At 37.6% G+C, this 13,081-nt stretch overlaps 1 protein-coding gene across 6 annotated transcripts in view; it reads right to left on the bottom strand.

Annotated features, from left to right (window-relative positions):
* Positions 1 to 2,645: 2,645 nt before the first annotated feature.
* Positions 2,646 to 13,081, bottom strand: part of KHDRBS2 (KH RNA binding domain containing, signal transduction associated 2) — a 487,677-nt gene continuing 477,241 nt past the window's right edge. For 2 of the 6 annotated variants that reach the window (XR_014774015.1, XR_014774017.1), the window contains 4 exons: positions 11,585 to 11,856; positions 11,004 to 11,165; positions 10,070 to 10,168; positions 9,238 to 9,632 (listed from right to left, as the gene is read on the bottom strand). The gene's annotated coding sequence lies outside the window, so the exon portion shown is untranslated. Of the gene's footprint in view, positions 2,836 to 7,240; positions 7,682 to 9,237; positions 9,633 to 10,069; positions 10,169 to 11,003; positions 11,166 to 11,584; positions 11,857 to 13,081 lie in introns of those variants that run through there. The other 4 variants (XR_014774014.1, XR_014774016.1, XR_014774012.1 and 1 more) reach the window with 3 other exon arrangements.

Genomic DNA, 13,081 nt, shown 5'->3' with positions numbered 1-13,081 from the left:
CCTACCTAGAGCAGCTTGGCCCATGGCCATATCTGCAGGGGATTCTCTTCATCACTAATTGGCAGAAGTTTCCTGGACGGGGGTCCTTAACTATGTAGGATAGGAGAAAGATCCATAAAAGAGGTGGGTAGGCTGCTGCGTGGGCGCGTTTATCTTTTTCCAGGTTTTACTGTGGATGTCATGTGACTGGCTGGTTTCAGATCCTGCCTTCACTTTCTCTCAGCAACAGACCATGATCTGGACTTGTAAGCCAGAAGAACACTTTCTTCTTTAAACTGCACAGTGCTTTATTTGGCAGGACTAGATTGTCACCTCATACAAAACTCTTAAGCCCGGTGCTTCCCAAAGCTCTGAGTTTACCCAGAAAATTCTCAGAACTGAGTTCAGAAACTCCATACATTTTAGCCAACTTGTCCTTCTTGTGGGCAGCTGGACGCCCAAGACCTTGGGTCTAGGATGTGAAGCAAAGGCTGTCTTGTGTGTTTGTACCCATAACCTAACTTTGCCTTACATAGAAGTCTGCCCTAAGTTGTTGGCTTGAGGACAGCATCGCTTTCCATCCTGAAGCATTTCCCCCTTGAACCCCACCATCCTACCTACCAAACTTGTGTCTCTTTTCCCACCTATTAGCTGTTTAATCCAATTTCTTCTTTCACAAACATGCAGGACCATGTCAAGTCTCTACAAATTGTTTTGTCTTCATTTTAACCAAAACTATGTTTTTTTTACTCCATAATTTCCCATCTAGCATTCCAGCTCAAACTTCATTTTAAAAGATACATGTTTAGAGTTTATCATCTCCAAAGCAGCAAACAACCACTTATTTGTTACATGCCTCCATTATCAAGTTGCTTCTACACAGATCTTGAAGACTAATGTAGACATTTGCTCTGAACCACTTGCCTTATTCACCAGTGACAAATAATATAAACCCATTACTGAACACAAGATTTTTAAAAAAACAACTGTGCATGTTTAAAGCTCTGTTTTTGTCTCTACTGGCCTAAACCCTCCTCTGGGTATCTTTTTGGATTTTCCCAGTTCTCAGACATTTTTCTCTCACCTTCACATTCTTTGTCTATGTATGTGCATGTGTCACGTGTCTGAGTGTGCAGGTGCTGGAAACTTGAGCTCCAGTTCCCTCCCTGGCCCAGGAAGTGGTCTTTCCTACTGAACCATCTTACCAGCCGAATTACCTCCGAAGTCCTGCAGCATGTATCCTGCACATAGAGCCTGTGTTGACTGCGGTTTCCATTGGCTGCCAGGCTGAGGCTCCTACATCTCTTACACACTTTTTATTATTTCATATCCCTTTTAAAAACTACACCAAAGACTTTTATAAACACACAAAACGTTCCTGATCTGAAGCACCAGTATGTATGAGAGTTTCATATAATTTGGAATTTTCTTCGAGTTTTCTGTTTATTTAATTAGCACCAGCAGGCATCTGAGCTTTAACAGCAAGGAGGGAATAGCAATGTAAGTATTAATTCTGGAGAGTTTCTAGTCGACCCATAAATTAAATGTTTTCAACTTTTAAGAAAATATTGTCCCTATTACATTATTTATAGGTATAATTATAGATAAGTTGATACTTGTGTTATTCAATTGAGTGTGTGCATGCGATTTTTTTTCATTATTTGTTGTAAGAAAAATTTTCTTACTGAAGCCCCAAAGGCAAAATCTCCTATCCCTTACTATAGAGATATGTAGCAATTCACTGGGCACGTGAAGGGGTTGCCTTTGCTGCTCCCAAACAGAGAAGTTACCTATGTCCCAAGCATCACTTGGGAAACACAGCATGTCCAGCTGGTGTTGAAGTCTTACTTTTGCATTAATACTTATACGGCTCAGACACCTGTAAATAACTACAGCACACATTGGCATTCCTTAGGCTTCTCATTGTGGATAAGATAAGAAAAAAAAGACTTTAGTTTCACTGATGAAGATGAGTATGCAATAATTCAGTGTTTAGTCACTAGATATCTGCCTTGGGAAGGACAGCTTTGTAGTACATAGAATCAGCTTTTAAAATATCAAGTACTGGAGGTCGCTACAGGGAATTTACTAATGAGCCCCTTGTGTAAATGACTTCTGGGAAAGTATATCTACATTTGTTTTAAACAGGTTTGTGTGTTTTAGACACACATGATCACTACAAGTGCTAAAAGCCAGACTGCTATAAAATTGAGTTTTATCATTCAATATGTAGTATCTAGATAAAAATAAATGCATTTGGAAATAAAGATGAACTGAACAGTGAACATTTACTTCTATGAAAAGCTTTATCTGATAAATTTCTTACAAGTCCGCATTTCTTTTACTTATTGTCTATGAAGATACATCTTTAAAGATCTTGTTTTGTCAAATATAATTTTGCAGTTGCTTTGTATTCTTACACCTAAGTTAATGGTTTCTCTCAAATAGCACTTTCAATCATTTACACCTTTATGGGTCAATACACATTTTAAATTGCTCAGTAGGAAAAATTTCAAATTAATTCCTATCTGTTCAAAGGGATGGTTAAACTTTGTACTGATAAAATAGTGTCTAAAATGACGTAGTGACTAAAATGTTCAATAATTTTTGCTTTGTATTCGAGCTGTTAAAATAGTTATTATATTGAGTTCACAAAAATCAATAGTAGTAGAAATGTACATATTAATATATTTTTGGTACCTGTTTATTTTAAATATTCACAGATGCATGATGAGATCCAATATTAGAAGCCCACAGTTATTAAACAAAGTTGCCTATATTTGAGTCAAGACACCACTGGATTTTCTAACCACTGGATTTTCCAGAGCCTTGGGTAGTGAGCAGGATGATCTTTACCTGAAAAATATAGCAACCCAGGTTCTTGTTTCATTAACAACACAGTATGTGCTGCATTCGGGGAGCCAATTCCAGCAGCAGTCCTCAAATGGGAAAGCATGGAGAGGCTGCCAGAAGGGCCACTCCATCTTATGAGACTTTCATCCCCAGTAGCTGAGACATAACCAGGCCACAGGAGCCTGGATGGAGAAGAGAAAGATAGACTTCATTCTCTCAACATGGGTTGTGAAATTTGGGCTGTAAATATAGGGGAGGTTATAGCCCCGTAGGTACGATTTCAGAGTTCAGAGCGTATTATAGGGCGTAGTTTGCAGGAAGCATACCTGGTCTGACAGACAATAGTGCACATTCACCCTACTACTCAGTCTCCACAGTGCTTGTGTGAATGCCCAATGCCCATTACCCCAGTACCTAATCTCCTCAGTGCCCATTTTCTCAGAGCAAATTCTCCCCACTACTCAAATCACCAATTCTCACTCTCCCCGGGGTTCAATTTCCCTAGTCCCCAGTCTCACTAAGCTCAGTTTTCTCCAGAGTCCATTCTTTTTTTTCCTTAAACTTACTTAATTAATTCAGATTACAACTCAGTTGTTATCCCATCACTTGTATCCTCCTGTTCCTCCCTCCTTTCTGCTTTTACCCTTTTCCTCTTCCTTAGGTCTAAGACCAAGGGGGACCTCTTCCCCCACTATATGGTCATAGGCTGTCAAGTCTCATCTTGGTAGCCTGCTTATTCTTTCTTTGAGTGCCATCAGGCCTCCCCACTAGGGGGAGGTAGTCAAATATAGGGCACCAGAGTTCATGTCAAAGTCAGTCCCCGCTCTCCACATAACTGTCGAGAATGTTCTGTCCATTGGTTAGATCAGAGTAGGGGTTCAATGTTTATTACTTGTATTGTCCTTGGTTAGTGCAATAGTTTGAGCAGACACCCCTGTGTTCTGATCCACCCACCACGACATTCTTCTTGTATGTTTCTAGGACCCTCTGGGTCCTTCTATTTCCCTATCTCCTATATTTTTCTTACATAGATCCCAGTAGGATGTCCTCACATCTATCCCAATCTCCTAGTAAGTGAAGACTCTCATGGGATATGCCTTTTGAGCTAGTGCCCAGTTGTGAGTATATACCATATGAGTCTTCCTGTTTCTGTGTTACTCACTCAGTATCATCATTTCAAGTTCCATCCATTTGTCCACAAATTTCAGAATTTCCTTGTTTTTAATAGCTGAGTAGTATTCCATATTGTAAATGTACCACAGTTTCTTTATCCATTCTTTAACTGAGGGACATTTAGGCTGTTTCCAGGTTCTGGCTATTATGAATAAGGCTGCTATGAACATGGTTGAGCGTATGTCCTTGTGTGGTGGAGCATTTTCTGGGTATATTCCAAGGAGTGGAATTCCTGGGTTTTCTGAGAAAGCGCCAGATAGATTTCCAAAGTGGTTGCACAAATTTGCATTCCCACTAGCAATGAAAGAGTGTTCCTCTTTCTCCACATGGGTGTTACTTGAATTTTTGATCTTAGCCATTCTGATGGGTGTAAGATGGAATCTCACTCTTAGCAAGTGCCCATTTCCCCCAGAACCAATTGTTGACCATTTCTTTCCCCAACAACTATTCTTCATAGTTCTCACTCTTCCCAGTGCTCGTTTACTCCAAAGCTCAATCCCTCTACCAGTCAGCCACTCAAACAGACAGACAGACAGACAGACAGACAGACCCATATACACAGACACACACCATACCACAACCACCACCACCACCACCACCACCACCACCACCACCACCACCACCACCATTTTAGGCACAAAGAAGAATGAAAATGTAATGAATGAAGCTGGAGACCATCATTTCAATATAATTCAAATGTAGAAAGACAGATACAGCAATTTCTTCCATATATACAATCTGGGTTTTTCTCATAAAGAGACCAAAGAGGAAGTGGGATTGTTTTGGAAAAGAAATAGGGCCAGTGATGGGCACAAGAGAGAATGAGGGGGGATGTAGCTGAATGAGTTATTCATAACTCTTTTGCATAACTAACAGAAGATTGGATTAACTATGTGAGAGGATTGCACCAAATTTCAATACAGCCACTGGAAATGTGTCAATTAAAACTGTCTTTTTGTTTTATTCTTTTGTTCTTTGAGATAGGGTGTCTCTGTGTAGTCTTGACTGTCCTGGACTCGCTTTGTAGACTAGGTTGGCCTTGTCTGCCTCTGAGTGTTGGGATTACAGACGCCCACCACGATGCCTGGCTCAAAACAGCTTTTAATATGCCTAACTGTTAATTTCATGCCAAAAGATCTTTAGAAGAAAATAACAAATGGAATGTGGACTAGTACTGGAATGAAAATTTCCCCCTCTCAGTCTTAGAATAATATGATCAAGGTCACAGAATAATAGAGAACGAAAACAATCGTATCAAGCATGAAAAGTTCAGTAGAAGGGCATTAGTTTATTGAGCACATAAGGCCCCACTGCAGCCCAATGTGAAAGTTGTGTTAGAAGTCACAAAGGAAATAGCCAACAAAACTCAGCCTTCTAGGTAGTTGGTTGTCAACGGCATATTCCTGAGGACACACATTTTCTACTTTGTTCAAGCGCAGTTTGTTAATGCCTGTGGCTTAGAGTCTAGCCCTAAGATGACAGCCATTTTGCTTATCCTGTCGGTAGAAGCAACTCTGTGACAGGATCGTTTGCACGTTTTTCTCAGTGATGGATCACTTTAAATTCATCACTGCCACAGACAATTAACAAAGCAAATATCCTACAGATTGCAGGTCACAACCATCATCTTTGTAGTCTGAAGGACAAGCCTAAAGAAAACCAATATCTCCTTCCTTAACTATCTTGATTTATCTCCTAGTTACATTTGTTCTGAAATATTCGTGCTTTATGTGTGTGTTTTTTTTTAAGAAAAGAAAGTGTTGAAATCCTACTTACAACAAAATAAATTATCCTTTGATATCCAGTTCAGTGGCTTAGCACTTGAAAAAAACAGAACTCCACAAAGCCATAATATATTCCAGATTTGACAAACTGTGACCTATTTACCAAAGCAGAAAATGCACCATAGACTTTGCATTGTTTCTTTCTTTTTTCTTTTTTTATGATTTCAGAAACAGATAAATCATATTTAGCAACCAAAGAAAACTGCTACTAGGCTGAATGATGAAAAGGGGAAAGAGGAGAATCAAGAGGAAAACTTTAGGAACATAGACTCAGAAAGAAATATGTTCCCAAGATACAAATATGCAGAATTTTAAGTAATCCTAGGAATGTCAAAATATAGGAACCATTTTCTGAATAGATGTGAGTACCCATTGGTAGCTCTCCTTGGGTCTTTAAATACTGTGAGTAGTTTATAGAAACCACAAGTCATGCCTATGTTTTCTTCACAAGTGACTTCTATGATTTGGGGTCAGAATTTTAAACACACTAGAGGAAGAATAAGCAACATAAAAATGCATCCACACCCTGGCTGTGGGCTATGTATTTTTTCATCACTGTGGTAGCACATTTTTCATGTACTGATTTAATTTTCTCTCTCTTACAAGACTAAATACAATAATGAGAAGAAATGCTGGAGCCCTTCGGCAATTCCTCATAAGAGAAACGTAACGCTGATGCAGTGCACATTTCAGATAAGAGAATGGAGTCTGTTCTAAGTTTTTACCCAAAATAAACTTGAGACGGAAAAGTCACACAATGCATGCGTGTAACAGTATGTCATTGCCTCATTAACATATACCTTTTGTTGTCATATATTAGTAACAGAAAACAAGTTAAGTAAAAAACAAACTATGCACTAGAAATGAAAAGTGCTGATGCCTTAATGCATGTTTGAGTGTAGAAATTTTGTGCCTCAGTGCGCAACAAACTAAAATGATGCATTGGCATATAGGCTCAGATAGCTCCCTTTACTCTTGATTACGATAAGGGCAGCGTGTTTCCTGATTATATTTACAAGTTTCCATAAAGAAATTCATTTACATAACAAGTACCAACAACACAATTGATTTAAAAATATGGGCTGTATAAGATGCATTATAAGTACTATAATAATAAATACTACTTCTTTAGGAATTCAAGGTTTTGCCACTTATATCAACAAACTAGAACAATCAGAGTCATTTTATTTCTCAACCACTTCTCTCATTTTAAAGTGATCAGACATAAGCCAAAATAAAATTGAGAGAAAAAAAATGAGTTTCCTGACAATCTGAGTGTAATTTAAAAAAAGTCAGTAGAGGTGTAATGTTATGTAGAAGGATTTAAAAGGACTTTCAAATGCATTTTCCATAGTCACTGACGATCACTGTCAATGGCCTGATCACTTCCTTCCATCATGTTACAGATCAAGTAGAGAAAAACTGAGATAGCTTTTGAGACCCTTGGAGACCACCTCCCATCCAAAGCCACAAGAGCTGAAATGACTGATAACAGAGCCCTTTGGTTTCATTCATTTCTTTCACTGAGCACGTTCATACAGTCAGAAGCTTTGCATGGGACTGGGATGGATTCCTGTTCTCTAGACCAAAGACGTGGTGGTAAGGTTTTGAGTGGCTTGCATGGCTCCGCCCTGCCCAGCCTTCCTCTCTCATTCTGGTGGTGTTCTCTCTGAACATGTGTCACTTAGATCCAGACCGGATAGCAGTCTGGCAGCAACTGTTAGCTAAGATCCCTGTCATGTTTATTGTCATTATCTTGGGGGAAGCTTTCCAATCCTGTGGATCTTCTTCAAATGTCTTCAAGTAAAGTGAGGAAGTGTAGGCTTAACAGCCTCTAGTACATAATCTTATTAATATCCAACAGCATCATTTCCATTTCAGTAGCCATCGTCCTAGTTCAAGGAAGCATTGAGGCATTAATTTATATCTAATAAAGTGTTATTAACACTGCAGATGCTTACATATTGCTTTTGACAAACATTTGTATTATTATAACACCTTCTTAACTTCTTTCTCCAATTATTAACTCTTTTATATCTGCCAGAAATCTCCTGATTGTATCACCACATGTAATTTTCATATTCATGAAAGAAGTTTATTATGCAAACAATCAAAAATGCTTGTGCTTGAAATGACATTTTCCCCCCACCGAGCTCCTTTGTTTTTCAGTTCTACTGTCTTGATAATCTTTTCTTACTTCACTGTGTTTTTATATTTTAACAAGTGCATCTAAATGATTTTGTGACTACCAAAGAAAATACATTCATAATCTCAAAAAAGTCAAGTTTTATGAATTTTCAAAATCAGTATATAATGTATTAGTTTATGGGTAAACACAACACAAACTCAAGTCTTGGTGGTGTGGGCAGAATGGAAGTTGTGCGAGGGGAAGATCACGTGCCTGCACCTCTGTTTGATTTTATTTTCCTGTGTTAATACTTTTTCATCTATAGAGGAAAGATTTTATGTTTATATAGACTTTACCCCTGCTCAAAGAAACTGAATAGTTGAATTACTGGCCAAGGAAAAATTAGTTTAACTGTATGGTTTACTTGTTCAAGCAGAGACTTCCAGGAGTCTTAACATCTTTGTTGCGGAGTACATAAATTGTATTGGGTCATGTCTTGCCATAATAATTCATATTGAAAATGAGAAGATGAAAATAATCTTCAACAGATTCCCTCAAAAGTACTGGAGAGCTGCAGAGCCTTGGCACTGCCTTTTGCATGGTGAAAACTTCAACATGTACTAACATGTATTTTAGAAATCTTCAGTAGGGAGATGGCTTATTGGTAAAGTGTTCACCAGGCAAGCATGAGAACCTGAGTTCAAATCCCCAACATTCAGGAAAAAGTGCACACTTGCAACCTTATGCTGGTGAGGTGGAATCCTTGAGGCCTACTGGCCTCCAGCCTAGCTTAATTGGTAGGCTCTGGGTTCAGGGAGAAAGACCCTAGAGTACAGGTACACAAACATAGTGAAGACTTCAAGAAGTCTTCACTAAGCAAGTAAATACTGAACAACTGTTTCAATCAAGGCTTTAAATTTATTTATTTTTTTCCTTGAGGTATTACTCAAAACCCTAATGCATACTTTCTGTGTCAGTGTAGAGCTGTTATTTGGAATCACACCATCTTTGCCCTCACCATTCTGCTACATCCCCTGCAACTTCCCACAAGGAGTCCCCAGTGTCTGGGCAAATCTGTTGACTGGCTCTCCTATGGTTAACTCCATTGACAATCTCCACAACATATGTCAGACACTGACATAAAGTCCAGAGTTAAATGCTTCTTTTTCCCATAACTCACTGGGACACCTGTCCCAAAGTTCTCCAATTTCTGGCAGGTTATATACCTCATTGTATCACACACCTGTCTCTTAATACCCTTGCCAAGAAATTACACATAGGTATTTCCAAAATCATGTTTTATTAATTTTATTTGTATGTTCAAATAGCATTTCTAAAAAATGAAAAAAAAACCCTCTTATTTAAAGATCTAAACAATTTGATTGATTTTTATAGTGCCAGCATGAGCAATATTCCTTTATATATTTTAACTAACGATATTCCCAAACACCAAATGCTACATGGTCCCTGAACACAACTTGTATTTAACTATTTCCCTTAAAGATTTGGATTTTACCACATTTTCATTATTCTTTACTTCAAAACATGCTTAACTCCAAGTTAGTTGTATAAGCTGCCAAACACTGTGAATTTCCCTTGACTTCCTCAGCAATGTGTTGTCTTCATCAGCGTAGTGCATTTAGAAATTTCCTTCTAATCCAGTAGCTCAGGCTGCAGGGGATTTTATCCTCACTTCCCATGGGACTTCTGGCAGTCTCTGCAGACAGGAGACAGTTTGGCTGTCACAGTTGAAGAGGTGACATCTTCCCAGTCCCTGTAAGTTATTTTCTCCCAAAATGTTAACTTTTGCTAATGAGGAACCCTAACCTAAACTGAATGGCTTCTTTATTTTGATACTTTTACTTGGTGGTGGTAGTGCATGTAGTATGTGCATGCATACATGTGTGCATACATTTGTTACTGTGGAGTGTGTGTGTGTGTGTGTGTGTGTGTGTGTGTGTGTGTGTGTGTGTGTGTGTGTGTAATCATCTATTCCTGAATGTATGCCATTGGAATACTATGATTTATTATCTCCAAAGCCTAGCAAAAATCCTGACTCACACAGTCTAAAATATTTTAAAATGTAAATTGTATCTACTATCTTATTCATAATTTAAAAAAAAAAATAAACATGCTGGGTGAAATTACTTACCAATAAGCTATGTCACAGCCAAACAACATATAAATTATTTGATGCATTTGATAACTTAGTTGCCATTTGAATATTTCAATAATGAAAATCAGTATTGTTCTGGTAAATGAAAAATATTATGAGTTAATTTATATTTATCATCAATGGGAAGAAAACACAAACTTTCATAATAGATGAAAAGTTGATTTTGGTAGATCTGTTCTTACTAGTTTCTCTCATGATAAATTTGTTTTTATTTTATACCAAGTACTGCTGATTCTTGCTTGTGAAGGTCTCTGCTCTTCTATAGTGGGTGTTGGTTAAATCAGCTCCAATTTGTTTGGATTTTCTAAAAATGGAGCATCTAGCTGTTGGGTAAAATAATCCATTAAGCTTCCTTGCAAATTTGTTATAAAGATTTTTAAGTGATTGCACCTGGAATGTATAAAGTACTTAAAGTTCCTTGTGAAATGAGCTGATACATTCTGCCTATTAATAAGCTATCTAATTTTACATAACATCCAATAGTTTCTCAGGTATAGAAAATGAAGAGATCTTATAGTCTCTTGTTCTAGAAGACAATATTAAATTATTTTGATTGCCATTCAATATCTTTCCAAGGCAGACCTTACTTAAATAGGAAAATATTTCAAGTATGGTCTACATTGATTTCTTTATTTTATTCATACACTCTTGAGACCACCTCTCATTTTCTCCACATCATATTTTGTTTTGATACCCAACACTTTTCCCTCACAGAGCAAACTTTGTCTTCTGACTATAGTCTGAATTACATAGTGAACTCTCTTTTTATTTCCTTAAACTATTGATCACCTTAATCTATCTTATCTGCTAAATTCCTTCTAAAGCTCAGTTCACCTGTTAGTGCAGCCTTCCACCTAAAATACTAACATTTACCTCTTACCTAATTTATACAACCATCATTTATCCTTACCTCTGTGCATTGTAATCTTCCTCTTTCCTCCAGATTCTGCAATCCTGGAGGTGGAGACCTGATTTACGGACATCTGCGATTCACACTTATTATCTAGTGTGATGTCCTGTACATGGTAATTATGACACAGCTGAATGAAGATTCGATGAGGCATAGTTTTACCTTAGGAGTAGAAAATAGTACAACAGCCTAGTTATAGAACATGACATAGTATTAGCCAACACATAAATGTAGAAAAACAAACAGAGGGAAGAATGCTAAATCACCAAATAACGTGATCACAATATGTGACATACAAGATAGCTAAAAATAAAGTGTAGACCTTGTTTGGATCTAGATTTGAACAAATTATAGAGGATCCAATTTGATTTAACTGGAGAAACATATATACAAATGTGTAAATGATAACATTAAGGACCTATAATACAAGAAAGGGATGCATACTTCATCAAAAATAGCCCTTATCAGAGATAAATGCATAATTATTTTTAAATAGCAGACTGATCTTTTGTTTAAGTATTCCAATAAAATTTACAAGGGAATAAAGTGGTCAGTAATATTTGGCAAAACGTTGATCATACCAGGCACAGGGAGGGTGATCTGTTGTTCTTTGTAGGACAGCCAACACAGGTCTAAATAGTTACATGTTGTGATTACTTCAGGGAATTTTCTGTTGGTCTTTTTACTTCCAATTTTCTCTCTCTCCAGCATTCAGTATGGGCAACTTCAAGCTTAGACTCCCTGACATTGAACATCCAGCATGGTACCCTGCACTCAAAAGTTATCACTGCTTTCTTACTGTCTACTAAGGAAAATCCACTGTTGTTCCTGCAGCATTCCAGAACTCGGATACCTGTAATACAGAAGTCTTAACTGAGCATTCCTTTAAACACTAAGTCAACTAAAAATGGCTGTTTCCCTGAAATATTCCACAAGTCAGGGCCTCTCTTCTTTGCTTTCTGACGTTCTTAATTTTTCTACAGTAGATGCCCTTCGTTCTTCCTTTCCTCACCCTAAGCACGAAGCCTTTCCTGGCCTGTGAGAATGTGCCACTTTCTGTATAAGGTGCAAGGTGCTAGCACCCCTGTGTGTTCTTTCCTTGGACATGCTTCTGTTTTGTATGACAACATAGTATATCTGTCACCACTGGGGTTCAACACAGGCTCTCTGAGAGCAGAAATTATCTCTAGTCTCTGACACGGATCTGTGTGTAGGATATATTTGACAAATACTGGTTTGCATCTAGAGAGAAGAATTCTAATAGTTGTAAGAGAAGACAGTTTGAGATCAAGAAGAAGAAGAAGTGTTCTCATAAATATAAAAAACATGATTTTAAAATTTAATACTGTAATGATTGTTGTTATCGGAAAGTACCACACATCGGAACAAGCGCAGTGTTTTCACTGTCATCTGTAATCTTTTTAATACTGTTATTTTACAGAAGAGGAAAATGAGACTTGGCCGTATTAGGTCATTGCTATCTACACAGTTCATCTAAGTTCAAATCCAAGTCAGCACTAGTAACTTGCTCTATTTTTTACTGTGAACAAGAATCCTGAGTTCTCAAGACTTGACCAAATAGTGATTCAGAAGATTAAACAGAATGTAAACAGATGGCATTGCCCTTCCTCTTTCTACTTCAGTAACTAGCATCTCTTTAATTGCTTTTATGCAATGATTTAAAGGGTTTTTTTTAAAGCCCTGAATAAAGAGATGTAACATTCACCTTTTTATCTGCCATTATTTTTCATTGTCTTTTACACAAGGACAACCATGTATTCGAGTTGTTTAACTGAATCATGATAATACCCTTCACTGAACTGATCAAGCGTGGTTTTAATCTGAAAATTAGGCATTGTAAGCACTGCCCTACCATAGACTTGTGCTCATGGGCCCATTAGCCTACATGTTGTGGCACACACCCACTTCTGTAATAGCTCAGAACCAATTTCAAATTTCATAAGGAAATTAATGTCATTACTTGATGGTTTCAGATCCCACTTGCCTTAAATAGTTTTGTTTCTTTACAGAAAACAAAAACAAAAACAAATTCTCCCTGGAAAGATGAGATAATTGTA

This window comes from Acomys minous (assembly GCF_964271855.1).
Source record: "Acomys minous genome assembly, chromosome: 13".
Lineage (NCBI taxonomy): Eukaryota > Metazoa > Chordata > Mammalia > Rodentia > Muridae > Acomys > Acomys minous.
Note: the sequence above shows the minus strand (reverse complement) of the source record. Positions and strands in the feature narration are given on the sequence as shown.